Raw genomic sequence first — 19,065 nt, 5'->3', positions numbered from 1 at the left:
TGACACCTTGCTGGGGAGGGTGACACAAAAGATAGGACCATCTCACAGGTCTAGTTTCCATGAGTTGAAACCTGCAGAAACCTGCCTACAAGGAATTTATCCCATCCATCCATCCATCCATCCATCCATCCATCCATCCATCCATCTTCTTAAGACCTCCTATGTGCCAGGACAGACAGATAGACAATACAGTGATGATTAAAACTCGGCTGTAGCACTCAAGGGCGAAGCAGACAAGTAAGCAGTCTGAGGACATTCTGAGTGTTGGATGCCGGTGAGCCTGGAGGAAGGACCCAAGAGGGAACCGTTTTCAGGCTGAGCATCGAGGGAAAAGATGTGGCTGCCTCTTTGAAGGGTTGAAGGCCCAAACCACTGTCCTGATGGTGGAGCCAAAACTGCCTTCCATCCTTTAAAGCAGTGGTTCTCAACCTGTGGGTCGCGACCCCTTTGGCGGTCGAACGACCCTTTCACAGAGGTCGCCTAAGGCCATCCTGCATATCAGATATTTACATGACGATTCATAACAGTAGCAACATTACCGTTATGAAGTAGCAACAAAAATAATGTTATGGTTGGGTCACAACATGAGGAACTGTATTTAAAGGGCCAGAAGGTTGAGAACGACTGCTTTAAAGGATGAAGGGTAACCCCCAGACAGAGTGAGGGCCAGACCCTGGCTCCGCATGCTCTTGCCTTCAAGAAGCTGACCCTCGAGAGTCTGTGTGAGAGAGCACCATGGTGATGGATGGGGTGTGTACATGGGTCACCCCTGTGCTGAGCCCCAGGCCTGCCGTCTAAAGCACCTGGTCAGATGCAAACAAGCCTCCTGAACTCTATGCTTTATGGGCATCTATGGATGGGAAAGGTGCTGGCAGACAGTGGGGTGAGCTCGTCTGTATCAGCATTCCAGAGGGCCTTTCCCTGAGAGTAACTGGTCCAACTGGGAGATCCAGGTAAGAGGCCATGTGGATGAGTCTCTGGCTCTAGACTCCATTCCCCACCCAACTCCTGGCCAGGGTGAGGGGAGGCAGGGCCAGGAAGGACCATATAAAAGGAAAGACCCTCTTCCTCTGCAGGACAGACCCACCCAGATTCCCACAAAGATGCTTAATGGCCTTTTGCAGCTATAGAGGGATATGTAAGCACTCAAAGTAAGGCATGTGATTTTAGGGAGACTCCTAAAGTCTCAGGATAAGAACCCCAACTTTAGGATATAGGTTACTTTCACATAATTAGTCTTCCAGCTCAAACCAATAACACTTCCTAGTATCATTAGAGAAAGCTGGTACCCAGCCCCCGCCATGATGGGAGGGGATTTTGAGACATCGCCTCAAAGTTACAACTGTGGTTCTCTGCTTTGAGGGGTGTAACCGCCCAGGAGACAAAGGGGAGAGGCATCTCCCATCGTCAGATCCAGGCGTTGCCAGGCAAGACGCAGATTTCACATCCAACATGTGTCTTTTCCCGTGGAAAACCTCAGTATCGATTCATCACTTATTGTTTCTCCAGTTCCAAAGATGGATTGTGCAGATATGTAAAATAAGTGTAACAAATAAAGGAAATACATTTAAAATGTACAAGAATTGGCCCATTTTGCCATATTTCACCTCAATTTTATATGCTGTCAAATATACTTGAAATACATGTGCGCTAAGCATGACAAATATATAGAAACTAAAGCTCTATTATTTTGCTGTAATGGACCAGGGGAATAGCGCTGGAATAATATTCGTCTGTCTGCAATAAAGGCTTTTCTCTGAAGCTGTCTTAATGCTGTGAACAACACCCAGGGCTCTCTCAAGGGCTTCCTCCTCTGAATTACTTCCCCTCTTCCAGGCCTTCCGCCGTGATGAGTTTGGCAACCACCTGGTGGGTGGTGGGGCCCAGCCTGCGGTGCAGCAGGGCGAGGGGAGTGTGAGCCCCAGGCCCGCGCTGATGAGCGTGGAGAGGATGGGAGGGCGTGAGGGTGTGCACCGGGACCACAGTGTCTGTGTGGCAGGCACGCCCTCCTCCATGTCCGATCCCCCAGAGACACACCTCATCTATCAGCATCTCCACTCAGCAGCAGAAAAACTGGAGAGACACTCAGCTTGAGAGGTTGGCTTCAAGCAACTGGAGGGTGGCAGCTGTAGGCTGGAAAGGAGTTGGAGGCCGCGGGGATTGGAGTTTGCAATCAGATAGGCTCAGAGCTGTGCTCTGCCACTCCTTGGCTGCGTGCTTTTGGAAGGTCACACGACCTCTCTAAGACTCACTTTCCGTGGCTATAAAAGGAGTAGCCATTCCAGCCTTCTAGGATTGCGGCCACCCCATGGTGCAGTTCCGGGGGAGCCGCTCACATTGTGCTCTAGGTGGATGGTGCTCCCTGAGGTGGCAGGGCAGGGCCTGGAATCTAAGCCTGGTCCCAATGTCCTCTCTTTAAACCACTCTGCAAAGCAGCCCACAGTGGGCCCCTTCCAAACTGAACATTCTAGAACCAGCTGTGCCTGGCTCCGTTATCTCGGGAGAGTTGCTTAATGTCTGCCTCACTTCCTAGTCCATGGAAGAGGGATGATAACAGAGCCGACTGCAGAGGGTGCTGTGAGGATGAAGTCTGATCATTGAAGTCTGAGCCTTTATTGGTCAGTGGCTGGTGAATGACAGGTGTTCACAGTGCTAGTTTCCACAGGGCAATGGATAGACAGAGCGAGCGTATGGCTGCCACGAGGCTGGGAGCAGCAATTAGAAGCAACGCACCAGCCGCACCCGTAGCAATGCAGGTTGATTGCAAAACTGCTGGGATGGAAGTTCCTTTAAATACATTAAAAATGCCCACGTGCAAACCAGCGATATGCAGTTCACAAAGAAACATACAACTGGAAGGATGAACATCAAGCCAACCGGGGTGCTGCCTGTGGGAGGGAAGAGATGGAATGGGAACTGAGGATAAAGGGGACACGTAGGTAAATAAGAACGGGACGCAACAAAACCTCGAGTTGTTACAAGTCTCTGGACAGCACTCTTTTCCAGGGCCAACAAGTTAGGTCTCCCCTGGGACTGAGTGCCATGGAGTTTCAGAGCTGAGGGTACCCCAGAAACCATCCAGCACACCCACCTCCCAGACAACAGGAGGAGAGTGGATGGCATGGCCTGTGAGCACATCTTTAATAAGAAGGATTTGGAGGATATCAGGGAAATGGGGCAGAGTCCTGCAGCGGGGCCAGTGCATCTGTGAGAGAGGAGGTGTGAGGGATGGAGACTTCCACCAGAGAGACCCTGCTCCCCTAGGACTCGTCTTTCTTGTCCATCACCTGTCTCCCCACTAAGACGTAAGCTCCCTGAAAGCAGGGCCTTGAGCTGTCCTGCTAATGCCTAGGACAGTGCTCTGTAGGTAGTGGGCGCTCAATGCACATTTGTTGAATAAATGAACAGACTTGTGAGGCAGGCATTTTCACCCCCATTTTAGAGATGAGAAAACTGGAGATACTACAGCTGTAGTTATGTGTCAAGCTCACAAGGATAAACCTTCTCACCATGTTCCAGAAACCATTACTTTTCAAAATTTACCTGCCTAGGCAGTGGTGGTGGCAGCCCAATTTTTAGGATGTGGCTGTGTGGGACCAGGGTTTAGGGAAAATGACCTTTACCGAACTCCTATCACATTGGAGCACCATTTTAGGGATATGACCTGTGTCGGGGAGGCAGACCAGTGTTGTAGCTATGTGTGTGGCCTTTGGGCTCAGATGGCCAGGTTTGAGGTTCGGTTCTATCACTTTTGCCAGCTGTTCAACCCTGTGCCACTTATTTCACTTCTATGAGTTTCCATTCCCCTATCGGTGGAAGGTTGGCTTTGTTGTAGATGATTGCCTCTAATATTTATTCTTCCCTCCCTCCCTCCCTCCCTCCCTCCCTCCCTCCCTCCCTCCCTCCCCCCTCCTTTCTTTCTCTTCTTTTGTAATAGGATTGGTGAGTTTTAGCTGGGCACATGGTCACCAGGGAAAGACTACATTTCCCATACTCCTGTGCTGCTAGGTGTGTCCATGTGATTATATGCAGACCAATAAGATTTAAGAGGAGGTTATGGAAACAACTTCCAGGTCATACCCTTGAAAGAATAGGGAATATCCTTCACTTGCCTGCCCCACTCTGCCTGCTGGTGAGAAGGCTGGACCGGGAGATGGAAACATGTGCCATGACCTTGAAGGAGGCTCTGACCCTGACGTTGTGGAGCTGCCTTAGGAGCCCTGGATCCGCTGTTATCCGAGAGAGAAAGTCCATCGTGTTTACAGCTTTTGTTCTTGTGGCCTTTGCTACGGCAGCTGAGTCTGCATCTTAACTAAAACCAGTTTGGGCACCAGAGTGGGGGGCACTGTCATAAATTCAGTTAAAAAAGAAAAGAAATGATGTTTGTGAAAATGGTGCACAAAAGTGAGGGATCACGAACCCAGCTGGTGACACCTGTCACAGCCGCTGCCCTCTTCCCTCTCCCACGCACTCTGCCTCCTCCCGGGGGTGGGGGGGTGGGGGGGTAGGGGCAAAGAATGTTCTAGCAGGACCAAGGGGAGCTAGAACCCGGGCTTGAGCACTGCACGGCCTGCGTGTGACTCCCGATCATGCCACGTATGTCTGCGTGACCTTAGGCAGGTCCCTTACCTCTGTGGGCCGGTCTCTTCAGCTGCAATAGCAATGCCTCCCTCAAGGTCTGGATGACAAAAGAACACGGAATGCTTTCAACGGTGCCTGGCACAGAGTAAGTGCTAAGTCAATGTCAGTGACCGTGTTCAGGTGATTCATGCGAACTGCTGACGTCTTAGTGGCTTCGTACACAATTATTTCTTCCTGACTCCTTTCACAGGCTGCTGGGCTTGGTCTCCTCATTATAAGTGGCGCTGGTGACACCTGTTTCATTATGAGGATGTTCACACAGGCAAAGGGAAGTTCGAGGTGCCCGGTGCATGGAGGACGTTTGGAGAATAGCATTTTCCTTCCTTTCTCTGTTCACCAGGCTTCCTCTTCCCCCCACCTCCACCTTCCCTCCCTTCCCACCCCTCTGTCCTCCTCTCTCCTTCCTTCCCCTGCAGTGAGCAGGGGACAGCTGGTGGTGCCCTGTCCACAATCACTGAACTTGCCCATTTTTAACCAAAGGGACCCGATTGCCAAGGAAAATCTCGAGAGTGAAGATGGTGGCAGGGAGTGGGTGACTGGAGCCACGTCCCCTGGTCCCCAATGTAAATCTCAGAGAAAACCATTAGCGGGCCCTGAAGCTCAGAGACAAATTGCTAGGCCGGGGATCAATGTTATTTTTCCACAAGTTGAATTCATAACGGTTTATGGCAAAATCGATGCAAATCTTCATGAATAAAGTGATGGCAGATGCACTTTAGAGAATAAGAAGGGGTGAGGGGCAGGAGAAGCCTCAGCCGGTCAGCACTGAAGGTGGGGTCCCAGGAGGGAGGCCCGCCCCCAGCAGCTCTGGGGTTTGGTCCTCCCTGCAGTACAACAAGGCCCTTCCCAGACAGGCCACAGCCTTTCTGAACACCGGAGGGGCAGGGTCTGAGGAGGGGGGAGAAGTTTATAAGAGATGACATGCCCTTGGGGGCTTATGTTGAGCTTCATGCTTTATGTCCTTAGTGGATCCTCGAAACCACTCTCAGAGGTCAAGGCCGTCATAACTCCCAGTTCACAGCTCAGGAAACTGGGGCTCAGAGAGGTGAAGCCACTTGCCTGGCATCACAGGATTAATAACCAGCAATGTCTGAATTCAAACCCAGGTCCTCCCTGTTGCAGAGGTCCAGGGTGGCTTTTTAAAATAAGCATGGCCTCTCTGTCCTGTGCTTTCCTACCTCTGGACTTTTTCACATGCAGTGCCCGCTGTCTGGAGTGCCCGGCTCCTCTCTCCTGCAGCCCTCACCACCCGGCTGTAGTGTTGCTGCAGAAGCTGCCAGCGTCCATGATGCCTCTGGCAGGCTTCGTCGTGCCCTCCTGGTGGGATTTTGTGTAAGTGTCCAGTGTGGACCCTGTGATACTGTCTAGGGAGTATTTGTCCTCCTGGCTCCTTCCTATGCTGGGAGCTACTCAGAACTGGACCGTATACTACCCGACTCTCTCTCTTTCAATCCACACACTTGAATACCAGCACTGACATTCATCCTTCTGTCCTTCCGTTCATCCAATCACCCATGCAACCATCCACTTATCCATCTATCCTGCGTCCATGCATGCATACATCCATCCATATGTCCTCCCTCCCTCCCTCCCTCCCTCCCTCCCTCCCTCCCTCCCTCCCTTCCTTCCTGCCTTCCTGCCTTCCTGCCTTCCTGCCTTCCTGCCTTCCTGCCTTCCTTCCTCCCAAAGCCACTCACTTATCTACCCCCAGGAACCAAGCTTACATAAGTCTTTTCTCACCAAGACTTGGTGAGCTCCCTAAAGTGGGGGGCCGGGTGTTTATGCTCATTATTACTCTTGATCCAACGTGGACGCAAAGGAGGGGCTCTGTACTTCAGGGGCGGGGCTTGAGCTTGAGTGGCAGGGGGGGGGAACCCTTGGGGGCAAAATTGATGGGGGTTTCAAAAATCTTAGTAATCAAGGCAAATCACATTTCAATGCAGTATGTTAAAGTATCAAATTTAAGGGGAAACATCCATGATGAACAAAATATCAAAAATGTAAATAAAGGCAAGATCTGCTCCTTCACGATCCTGCTTCACTTGTCTCCCCCTCATCCAGTCCTCGGGGCCGTGGTCGAGATGGGCTTGTGCTCCGGCGGCATATTTCTGGGGATCGCTGACACCATTCCCCTCTGTGCCCACTCACTGGGCAGGGACCGTGTGCTGGGGCCAGCACTGCACGGACCCTGAAGCCAGTCTCTGCTTGGCAGCCTGTTCCCAGGCCTCCGTAGCTGCGTGGCCTTGGGCGAGTGGCTTAATCTCTCTGTACTTCAATTTCCTCCTGGTGAAGGGTGCGTCTCATAATAAAAACGCTGTAGTGCTGCCTGGAGGATTAAGCGAGATAAAGCGTGGAGGGAGCCGAGCACAGCTCCAGGTCCTTGGTTCTGGTTGAAATGCTCATTCAGGAAACAGAGTTACATGTGAGTTTACGTTGGCGGGCGTCACAAAGCCCTCAGCTTTCGCCTTTCCGTTTCTTGTTTCCCCGTTGACCTTTCTTGACCACGCCTGACACCGGGGAATTGGCAGCTGCAGGGGGAAGACAGCGGGGAGCGGGAGAGGGGCTGGCGGGACGGGGCGGCAAAGCGGGTCTACGCTTCTCGGAATAAAGCAGCTGACAGCTTCCTGCTTCCGTTTTCCTCTCTCTAGGTCTGACCTATTGGTTCGTGACTACAGTCGGAGGCGTTCTGGTTCTCCAGATGTGTGCTCTATATAACCGGCCGCACACCTGGAGGACACGGTGCTGGGGGAATGGGCTGTTCGATCCCTCCCGGCTGCGAGCCGTGCTCACAGGGCCAGATGTCCAGGGGCCAGTGGCCATCACGTCTGGAAGGCGGGCTGAATCTTTTCAGCCAGATGTGTCCAGCGTTGTGGTGATTTGGGGACTCTCCAGGCCCCTGGTCATGGGGAGCAGTGGATGAATGGGCAATCTGACCCCCTTTGCCTCTCCAAACCAAGAGTCGCTGTTGACTCCGTCTCCTTCGAACAGAGACACTGCATGAGATTCTCTGCTCAGCACTGGCCCTGGGTCCCAGCCTCCTGAGCTAAGGGCTCTGGCTGGAGTTTTCTGTCCACGAAGCCCCTGGCAGGGTGGCTCCCTGAGCAGTCAAGGAAACAGCACTCAGGCCTATGGAGGCCGAAGGAAGAGGACAGATGTCACTGGATTGTCCCCAGGTTGGTTAGAGAGGCACCGGCCATCTCATGTATGTGCCAGTCCTTAAAAGAGTCCTTGGAGGAGGAGAAGTGGCCACGACATTCCTCATCGACAGCTGGGGAAACTGAGGCGGGGGGAGGTGAAGGGATTATATTGAACCGCCCAGTCACATTGGGTAATGCCAGGCTATGCAGCATGCCTTGTTGAGGGTAGTTTATTTCCGATGTGCCAGGCTAGCCATCTGGCCTTCCAGAGACCTCGACTTGCCTCTCTTCTCCTGGATCAAAGGAAGGGGGAGGAGTGGGGGAAATGTCCACCACCATCATGGGGGTCTTGATCAATCTCCGTGGCTCCACCTGACACAGCCCCCGCCGCAACCCCACCCCCAGGTTAGCTCACTCAAAGGGCAGTTGGGAAGTTGGATGACAGGTATAAAGATGAAGGTAAGAGAGCTAGCACTTTCGGAGTGCCTACTGTGTGCCAGGCCCTGAGGTCCCAGTGACTGGAAACAGAGTGCAGAGCGGTGATGAGTCAATATGTTCAATTCAGTTGAGTCAACTCAGTAGGGGAAAAGTCCCAGTTGGGCCAGCGGGTTGGCGGAGGCAGGCGTGTGCCTGGCGGGAGAAGCCCACGTGAGGATGGGCTCTTGTGTTCATACCTGAGCCGGAGGTGCCCGGGAGCCAGGCTCCAGGAGAAATAGGATAAACATCAGACACGGTCACATTTACTTCCGCTTTTTATCACGTGGGAAGTATGCTGTTCACTCCTGTAAACTTCTGGAAGCAGTCCTCGGAGGCCAGCGGCCCTCCCACCCTGTGCCTGGCCCCTCTCCCACCGCTACATTGAACTAGAAGGAAAAAGGCACTTACTGGAGGACTGGATGAAGTCAGGCACCCCAGTCAGACCCCAGCCCCCCAGCTTCCTGGGTGACTTGAGGTTACCCTGACCAACTTGGAGAAGGGTGTCACTGGCACATCAGGGAAAGACCATCCTCTCCACCCACCTACACGCCCACTCACCCACCCACCCACATGCTCACCCCCTCAGTCACTCACTCAGTGACATCCTCACTCCTACATTCTCGTCTATACATTCACACTCTCTCCGCCGGGGCACTGGGATGGTGATCAGGTGCAGGGACAGTGACGGCCGTGGGGTGAGGTCACTGTGAGCTGACGCTACAACCATGGCTGCCCAGGGCTTTGCCCCCATGGTGATAGAACAGTCATTCCTAGGGCTGCCCCGGCAGGAGGCTGGGCCTGGGAGAGGCCGAGGTGTGAGTGGAGCAGGTGGGGTGAGCAGGTGGGGGAGGCGCAGCAACTGGGTCAAGAACAGGCAATGAACTCTAAGTCATACTGGGGAACCTGCTGGGCTCCTGGCTCCAAGGCCTCCGCGGTCCAGAGTTGTGGCTGCTCCACGTTAAACATCACTCACCGTGTCTTGGCACTTGCCCTCTGTGCCTTTGAATGCGTTCCCGTTTCCCTAGGGGTGTGCTGCACCCTATGGACATGGAGAACTGAGGGATGGTGCGGGGAGGGGGTGACATCTACCAAATGGAAGACTGGTACAGCCAGCCTGGGAGAAGGGCTTTGTGGCAAAAAACACGTGCCCTTGAGAGAGGTGTGAGGCGGCTCCTTGCTTATCTCCTGCCAGAGTTCCTGGGTCTCAGGGGAACACAAACATCTACGCTCCTGAAAACCAGGTACACCCTGGGGCCCTTTTAAGTTACCCCAGGACCCTAAAGGGCCACAGCCTTGGGAAGAGAATCCTAGTCACCACGAGATACATGTCTTGAAAAAAGAATAGTACCTTAGGCTTCTCCATTCCAAGCACCTAGCACAGGGCCTGACAGTGAAGACATTCATTCACTCACTCATTCATTCACTCAGTCATTCATTCAACAAGTACATGTCTCTACTGGTTGGCTAGGGAGTTTGCTAGGGCTGCTGTAAAAAAGTACCACACACCAGGTGGCTTCAAACAACAGACATCTACTCTCCCTCACTTCTGGAGGCTACAAGTCCCGGATCAAAGTGCCCAGGGCCGCCCTGTTCTCCCTGGGACTCTGGGTGGAGCCCTGCCTTGCCTCCCCCTCGCTTCCGGTGATGACCGCTGCTCCTGGCTGCTCCTGGCTCCCAGGCAGCGCTGCAATCTCGCCTCTGTCATCACAGGGTGTCCTCTCTGTGAATCCAAAGTTCCTTCTTTTTATAAGGACGCGGGTTATATTGGATTAGGGCCACCCTAATGACCTCGACTCAACTTGATTACATTTGCATTTAAGGTCACATTCAGGGGGGCTTGGGGCTAGGACTTCAACATACCTTCTGGAGGGGCTCATGGCAACCCATACCACCTACTATGTGCCAGACCAGGTGAGAGGCATTGGAAAACAATACCTGTTGAATTCACTTTTTAACAGCCACCCCTTCCCCGAACACACACACACACACACACACACGCACGCACGCACTCCTGGCTGGAAAATGCTGTCATAAGGCTGAGGACCCAGCTCAGCTAAAACATTCCCCAGACCCCAGGTTTGCTGGGAAGGCCCAGCCACCTCTCCAGCTCACCTGTCTGGCGGAGGGCCCCAGTGGGGCCTCAGCAGCGCATCTGTAAGCATAGAGGAAGCAGTGGACAGAATAAATCTCACTCAGAAATTAATGTAGCCCCGGAAAAAAGTACATTTACTCATTTCAACTTCTTGTTGCAAGACACCTAAGTGAATAAATCCCAAATAAATGTAACTGGGATGGAGGGAGAAGCCACGATAAATGCGATCCCATCGCCCTAAATGAAGACAAAGGCTCCGAGACAATATTAAATTTCATCCCCAAAGGCTCATTTCATCTCAGGCCCCGATTTCCACAAAATCGAGTTTTCCAGTGAGCCAGGCCCCTGCTACTCCCCTCCTCCTCCTCCTCCTCCTGCTCCCTCCCCTAATAGAGGAGTCCCGCCTCCCCTTCCTGCCAATCTCCTGGCTTTGTTCTGGTCCCTGCAGGTTCCCTGCTCTGTGACCCCACAAACCAGCTGGCCCCCCACAAATCCCAAGACGAGGCGACGTCCCCAGTTCTCGGACGGTCAGCTTCCCCTGCCGCCTCTGCTTGGGCTTCTGGGAGTCACGCATCCTTATCTGCACCCGGGACACTTTGGACCCGTGGGGTCGGAGTCCAGGCCTCAGGCGGGGGGGATTGGAGTCCAGGCCTCAGGCGGGAGGCTAGAAGGTCCACACATGGAGGCCAAAATGCTTAAGCCAGGTCCACTGGGAGGGGGGCGAGGGAGGGTGGCAAAACTGCGCTCTGTCTTATTCTGTTTCCTGTTAGCCCAATAACTGCGTACCTCACCCTTTCTCTACATCCCGCAGACCTAGCATCTGAATATCCAGGGAAGGAGGAGGTGGGGAACACAGAGAAAGGAGCGGTCAAGGCCTATGACCTCGAGAAGGTCCCAGCTGGTGTGTAGGAACATGTTTGTCCAGTGGATTTACCTCACCCTCACTGGTCGCCAGCCAGGTGACCCCAGGTGGAGTGTTGGTCATGAACATGGATTAGCTGGGCTGAGGGTGTCACCCTCTTCATGACACAGCTGACCTGACTGAGCAGGTGGTGAAGGTTTTCAGGAGATCTAATAAGATCCCCAGATGTCTGCCATTGGCCCCCACAGTGGTGTCTGTGGGAGGATGAGGCCAATGTCAAGGACTTTGTTACCTGTGCCCAGCCCTTCCCAGATAGGCTGAGGGTGCTGCTCTTGCTCTTGGTGGTAATTGCAATAGCTGCCATAAATTAGCACCTACTCTGTGCCAATGTCTTTCCATAGCTCATTCATTCATTCATTCAATCTCATTTGAAGGCCTTCTATGTGATAGCTTCTACTTTAGTAGTGCTGGCTGTTGCTCTGGTGGCATGAAGTTTACATTCTAGAAGGGAGCAGTATATTCTATTTTACTCTATTAAGTCCTAGTGGAGGGAGTTTTATGTTATCATGTTATTACAACATATATTTATACAGTTGACACTTGAACAGCAGGGGGTAGGGTTGTAGGGACATAGACCTCCTGTGCAGCTGAAATGACTAAGTATAGATGGCCCTCCATGTATGCTGATTCCCTGCCATGGAGTCGACCCCTTAACAACTTGGGTTTGAACTGCAGGCGTCAACTGAACTGTGATCAATTGAAAAAAACACACACCCTCGTTAAGTGGATCTGCCGCATAGTTCAAGGGTCAACTGTATTTATTTTATGATGTAAGGTTTAATTATATTAAAATTTATTATATAAAGTTCAAAGTAGGTGGCATTTATGTTACATTACATGACATATCAGATCACACTTTCCCCAGTTAGTCCTCATAACAACCCGCCCAGGGAAATACTATGATCTTTGTTTTTTTAGCTGCGAGGACAAGCTCAGAGAGATGAGGAGCGTGCTGAGTGCCATGGCTGGCGACCAAGCAGGCGTGCGTGTGAGACCCAGGGAGGAGGTGGCTTTGGAGAGGGACACCCTGGATTTGCATCCAAGGGGGGGCCTCATCCCCTGCAAGGCTCAGCTTTCGGAGCTGAGGTCGCTATCCCGCCAGGAGGCTGTGAGACTCACCTGGGACGGTGCACGTGCCGCCCCTCTCAGCTCCCGGCTCACCTCCTGAGCCAGGCAGGAGCGCCCTTCATTAAAGCAGTGGCTGTGGTCGCTCTGAAGCCAGGACCTCAGAGCTGCTCTGGACAGGACCCAGGCCTCTGGTCTCCCACGCTGGGCCGAGCAAGAATCAAACAGCTCGGCTCCTTACTTGCACCTGAACCCCAGATGGTCAGTCCCTGCGCCCACGCTCCTAGGTCTGACCCTCTCTTCCTTACCTGTCCTCCCCCCTATCCCCACCCCCATCCAGGAAGCCTGGGTCAGGAGCAGCTTAAAGAGATGATGCTGAGGAAAGAATGCATCCTCTTTGTGGGGCAGTAAACAGTTTCATTCATTCATTCACTCATTCAACCATTCATTCATCCATCCATCCATTGTCCATTCATTCACCAGCAAACACTGATTAAATACTAGTAAGATACCAGGCTCTGGTCTAGGCAATACAGAGATACCTGGGAACGAGACAGAGAAGTCCAGCACTCGAGGCTACCGACAGTCAACCTGGAAACAGGCAAACAGAAAGGAGCTGTCCGGTTGCACCCGGTGCTGTGAACACAGTGAAGGGGGACGTGAAGAGTGACTGCTCCGGAGGGCTGTCCCGCCAGGTCGGTGGTCAGAGAGGCTCGGGAAGAAGGGCTATTTGGGGCGAGGAGGCAGCCATGGTAAGGTCTAGAGGATTGGGGGCTGAGTCTAGAGTGCAGGGGCGCAGGGGAGGCCAGTGTGGTGGAGCATCCCAGTCTGGAGACAGTGGCAGGAGGTAAGGTGTGCTTCCCCCCGACCTGCCCTGGCCAGGTATCCATCATAATGCAGGTGTTTGTTCACAGTGGTGTCTCCTTTGCGGGCCTGGATAGCAGGGTTCAAATCCCAGGGACCTCTTGGTGCCTGGTGCCCAGCCTGGAGCATGGGTCCACTACGAGTGGGGTCAGGGCTGTGTGAATTGACGTCTTAACAGGAATCTCCATCATAGACCTTCGTGAGAGCAAGTTTGCATAAATGAAGCTGGGGTGGGAGAAAGTGACAGACCCCTGAGGGTGTCAAGAGAGGGGTCCCGGGGTCCTGGGGCACAAAGACATGTTCTGCCCACCGGTTGTCGCTGCTTCCCGCATCCTGGTGTTTGCACTTGCCCTTGTGTCATCTGTCATTTCTCCTTGAGAATCGAGCTGTTTGGGGAAGAGAGAACCAGTTGCATAACTGTCCATTAGCAGGCGTGCCCTAATTTTAAAAGATGTGTCGCTCTCCAAGCTGCGAGTCCCTTAATCAGGCAATTATTTTCTGATGTCGTATCGTTATGGAGAGGAAAAGAAATTAAAAACAACAACAACAACAACCAACCCACCCTTGAAATCTCAAACAATTTTTGCAGGGAATTAATTTCATAAATGTTTGACTTGAGCTCAAGAATGTCTTTTGTTTCCATTTCTCAATGACAAAAGGGACATAAAAGAAAGGTAATAATTTGGTATTAATCAATCTTCATCATTAAAATTAGCTGCCATGCCAAGGGCATCATGGAAACAGTGAATGTTGGGAGAAGGGCTTGGAGGCCTGGGAGGAGAGGGCATGAGGACGCCTGGGGGCAGGGTTATGATGTGGGCACAGGATGGGACAGGGTGAGTAGTGCTGGCACTGGGAATAGTAACCATCATGGACTGAGCCCTTGTTCCAAGCCTTGTCAAATACCCTATGATTTCCTACCCAGAGCAACCCTGTGGTGTAAGTATTGCTGTGCTCATTTTGCAGTTCACAACACTGAGCCGTGGGGACGTTGGGAAAGGTCCACAAAGTGCTGTGGGCATAAAATGACAGGGTAAATCCACAGTGTGGGGTTAGCGGCAGCTTCTCTGATGAAGATGATTTCCAAGCTGAGACCCGAATGGTACAGATGGAGTGTTCCAGGCAAAGTGAACAGCACGTGCAAAGGCCTGGAGACTAAGGGCATAGAGAAAGCACAGCATGCCTGTGACAACTAAGATGATTGTTCCCCTGCCCTTCCACGTGAGTGGTATGCACTTTCCTGACCCACTGGTGTTCAACTTGGCCACCAGAGAGCTTTGGTGAGATATATGGGCATACACCTGACTTGGCTCGGTGGATTGTGTTTTGGTGATCCACCGTAAGAAGATCCTCTCTGGCCTTTAGAAGAAAAACATGTGAAGCAGAAAAGAGCCCAACCTGCAGCCTGGAGGCAAAGCCAGACCACCCACAGCCTGAAGCAGAGCCATTCAGCGACACCCATCCTTACACCAGCCAAACCTTGGCCAACCTGCAGACCCATGGACTTGAGAGCAAACGCTTATTAGCATAAGCCACTGAGCATTTTGGTGGTTTGTTACGCAGCACTTGTGGGGCTGCAGCTGACTGATACAAAACCTGAGCAATTGAAAGAAAACACTCCAGTATGACTGGAATGGGGAGAACATCGGGGGGCATGGTGCCAGCTGCTGTGGAGCTGGCAAGGGCTCTGGGGGCCTGTTAAAGATGTGAGGAATTTCCCCTTTTTACATCGGGTCAAGAGAGGTGAAGTGCCAGTGGCAGACGGTAGGCTAGGAGCAAAGCTGGGGCTGGAGCCCAGGCCTCCTGGGTCCCATCTACACCTGCCCTCCTTTCATCTTATCTTAGTGACAAAAACAGCACCACCCAGCAACCCCAGTACTCAGTGTGCTCCAGTCATATCTAGTTTGCCCACTGCAGCCTGATTGGACACTCTTAATGTCTACCCTTGCAGACCAGGAAACGGATCAGGGAGGTGCCCCATTCTGTTCAAAGCCACACCCTAGTCTGTTTGATCCAGTGCCCTTGATCCAAACCATTGGGAGGGCACCACTGCCCCTCAGCAGCCTGGCCTCCGTGGGCTCTACTGGGCGTGGGGTTGTCCTCCCAGCTGTGCCGAGCTGGTCTACGGCTCCATGGGCACCAGCTCTGGACTCTGGGCTCCATGCAACTCCACTGGGGCTCAGGTGGGCTGTTTGCACGTCAGGCAGGAGCGTCCTGGTAATTACAGGCTTCTTTGTTGTCAGGCGCTCAGGGGACTCCTGTGGGGAGACCTCCTTCTCCGACTGTGTCTCATCAAGAGGGCTTAGCCTGTGTCTGATGGGAAGTGACAAGTGCAAAGGGCCCTGGGAGAGATGGGGGACGGGAGGACACAGGCAGCTGCTACTCTGTGGACATCGGTGGAAGGAGGGAAGAACGACTCCAGAAACCCACGCGGAGGCTGCCTCTGGTCCGGCCTCCAGCCTGGGGCATGGCTCACCTGGAGCCGCCGTCCACATCGGGCTCTACCCACCACAGGGGCCGGGGCATGTCGGCACGTGATCTGTAGACCAGGAACCCCTGGGTGTGGGGCTCACCCACATTCTCTAGCTCTGTGCTTCCTGGCACATGGCAGAGGTGCACTTCCTGGTCCCCTGGTCCTCGGGTGAGGCCACGTGACTCGTCCTGTCCAATGGGTTGTGAGCAAATGCAGCATGCTCACTTCCAGCCGGGAGCATCTGACTGCTGGGACGGGTCCTCGGGAATTCTCAGCCTCCTGCGGCGCCCCCCTCCACCCGCAGTGCACACAGTGTGGCTGGGACATGCACCTTCGTCGCCACAAGCCAGAACCATTTTGTTACGGCCGCAGAGCTGGGACTGGCCTCACAGATGAGAATGATCCAATGATGATGAGAAATACGGCAAACCAGATCCATTTCTCAGAGCGCTATGGGGCACATGATCATGGTGAGGGACAGGAGCAGTCCTGGGGGAAAAAGAAACTTGTTACTTTGGTTTAGTTCAAGGTCCCCCAGATGTGTAACTGGCAATCCTTCCCTCCATTCCTGCGGAGCCCCATGAATACCAATGGCCTGTCTGAGAAAGGCCAGGCTGGAGGGCCCGGGAAGGTCCCCCAGATGTGTAACTGGCAATCCTTCCCTCCATTCCTGCGGAGCCCCATGAATACCAATGGCCTGTCTGAGAAAGGCCAGGCTGGAGGGCCCGGGACAGCGGGACGGGAGCAAGGATCGTCTGGGCTCTCCTGGACTCAAGGGGCACCTCTGGCCCCCACCTCTTCTCTGACCCCCTTCTGGGCACGGCTGAGTGGGGAACATTGGGGGAGGCGTTGGGCACTCACATAGGAACCAGAACATCTGCCCATGAGCCCAGCTCCCCGGAAAGCATTTCACTCCTCCAAACCTCAGTGTGTGTCTCAGCATCCAGGCGAGGGACAGGATGAAATGACTGCAGGGGGCTTGGCACACGGAGGTGCCAGCTGGGCCCGCTGCAGCTGCCCCAGGTGTGCAGGCCGCTGTCGGAAGGTTGGACCGCAGCCATGCAGGGAGCACAGAGCCAGGATCTGGTGAACCTGCCAGAGGGAGACGGCACGATTTGGAAAGCATGGCTCTGGGTCTGTAGGGGGATCGGTAACACGACAGACCTCACTAATTGCCCTGGGGCAACCCCTATGTCCCCCTCCAGGGGAGGCCCTCCCAGCTCACACGGATCGATAGTTCCACATGTTTCTCAACTGAGATTCCCAGGCAATTGCGAGGGCCAACCCCTCCTCACAGCCCCAGAGCTGTGGGGTTCTGCCTCTGGGATGCTTGGCTGGGACTTGCATTGGCCAGGACCAGTGGAAATGTGCCCCTTTCTTCCTGCCTCTATTCAGACCCCTGGGAGTCCTCAGGGCTCGCTTTTCCGGTTCAAGCCTTGGTGTCTTCCTGAGGCATCCCACAGGATCCCATTTTCACACCCCTCCCAGGGCCTTCCCCTGGCCTCAGCCTGGCAAGGTGGCAAGCTTGGACACCTTGGCCTGTGTCCTGTTGAGGACTGAACACAGCCTGGCCCCCCAAATGTGGCTCTTTTCTCTGAGTCTCAGTTAAACGTCTGCAACAGGGGATGTAGACGACACCAGCAGTTTTCAAGCATCTTCCTTGAAGCCATGGACTCTTTCCTTTGCATGACATCTTGGATGGAACCCCAATCTACTTAACAGTGAGAGCAGAGTGCCCTGGGAGAAGGGCAGGGGAGGGCTGGCCCAGCTTCCTGCTCACCTCCTTCCCACTTCCTCTTTTACCCACTGGCACCCAATGCCTGTTTAGCTCAGTTTGAAAGTCACTGGATTAATCCCACTTGCAGATCCTCCCAGCTCACACAGATCAATGGGACAGACCCCCAGTGCCTCGCCCTCTCTTCTCTCCTGAAGTCCCTTCCCTCCCATGAACCGTCACACCGCTCCACTCCATCAGATGCTGGCTCCTGCCTCTGGTCTCTGCTGCAGGAATGCTGGGAGCTCCCACCTCCCACCTCCCACCTTCCACCTCCCACTGTACCTGCAGATGGCCCCACCCGCAGGGTCTGTCATGTCAGATGCTGGATTCCTGGTTTTTCTCTACCTCATCCAGCCAGGGTTGAGCCTGGGCAGTGCCTGTCCTGGGAGTGTCTGGGAGCAGGGGCTGGGCTGCCCTCTCTGTCCTGAGGACCAGCATTCCAGATCTCTGAGCCTTCAAAGGCCCTCGCCCCTCCCAGCATCAACCTCTTTTGACCTGATAACGGAAGGGGAGCTCATTAGCTACAAATTAGCATTATTATTCAACTCAAGTGTCCTGACAGCGGCGTACACCAGGGAACCATCAGGGCCCGGGTCTGCGGGCCTGCTTATCCTTGCTTGAGATTTTAATAATCTTCGAAGGTGTGTTTTCAATGTGGTGATGATGATGATGGTCTGTGGGCACAGCGGCAGCCCCTCCCAAGAGGCCTCAGAAGCCTGGCTCATGGTGTCTAGGGCCGTGGCGTGAGGTGCGAGAGGGTACAAATATTCACCCCCAAAACAACCACAAACCAGGGTGATGCCAGGCGTGCGGCTGCATTTTAATCTGCTTCCTGAATCTAGAATTATGCCGGCGAGATTAAAGAACCCCTGCCCAGTTTCAAATTTCTTCAGGAGCAAGAGTTCCACACTAATCCTTGGGGACTTCCTGAGACGCTCACTGACCCCCTCTTTTCCTTTTAAATTTTTTTTTATTGGCTTGCTGTTCTTTTTCTCTCTTTAAAATCTTCAATAATACATTTCTTGTGCTTCGCCTAGGTTTATTTTGTTGTTTTTCTGATGATCAGAACGTGACTCTTTTTTAAAAAATAAATCTTCATTGTTGAAAATATTACATATGTCCCCTTTCCCCCCATTGCCCTCTCCAACACCCCCCCCCCACACACACACCCATGCCTTCACCACCCTATTGTCTGTGCCTATGGGTTATGCAAATATGCATTTGCGTTCTTTGGTTGATCCCTCCCCCCACCCCCTCCCCCTCCCCTGCAGTCCCTCTGTGGTTTGACAGTCTGTTCAATGGCTCTATGTCTCTGGATCTATTTTTGTTCATCAGATTTGGGAACAGCCTAAGTGCCCATCAGCAGATGAACAGATTAAAAAGCTGTGGTACAGCTACACAATGGAATACTACGCAGCTCTAAAAAAGAAGAACTCTTACCATTTGCAACAGCATGGATGGACCTGGAGAGCTTTATGTTAAATGAAATAAGCCAGTCTTGTTCCGTGGGAATGGCTCTTTCCCATCAGGCCCTCTGAGGTTGGCCAGAGAGGAAACGACCATATGACACTTAGCAGAGCCCCCTGGATCAGAGAGAACTCTTTTGGGAACAAGTGA

The sequence above is a fragment of the Myotis daubentonii genome, chromosome 3 (genome assembly GCF_963259705.1).
Source record: "Myotis daubentonii chromosome 3, mMyoDau2.1, whole genome shotgun sequence".
NCBI classification, from domain to species: Eukaryota; Metazoa; Chordata; class Mammalia; order Chiroptera; family Vespertilionidae; genus Myotis; species Myotis daubentonii.
This window is presented reverse-complemented; position numbering follows the sequence as displayed.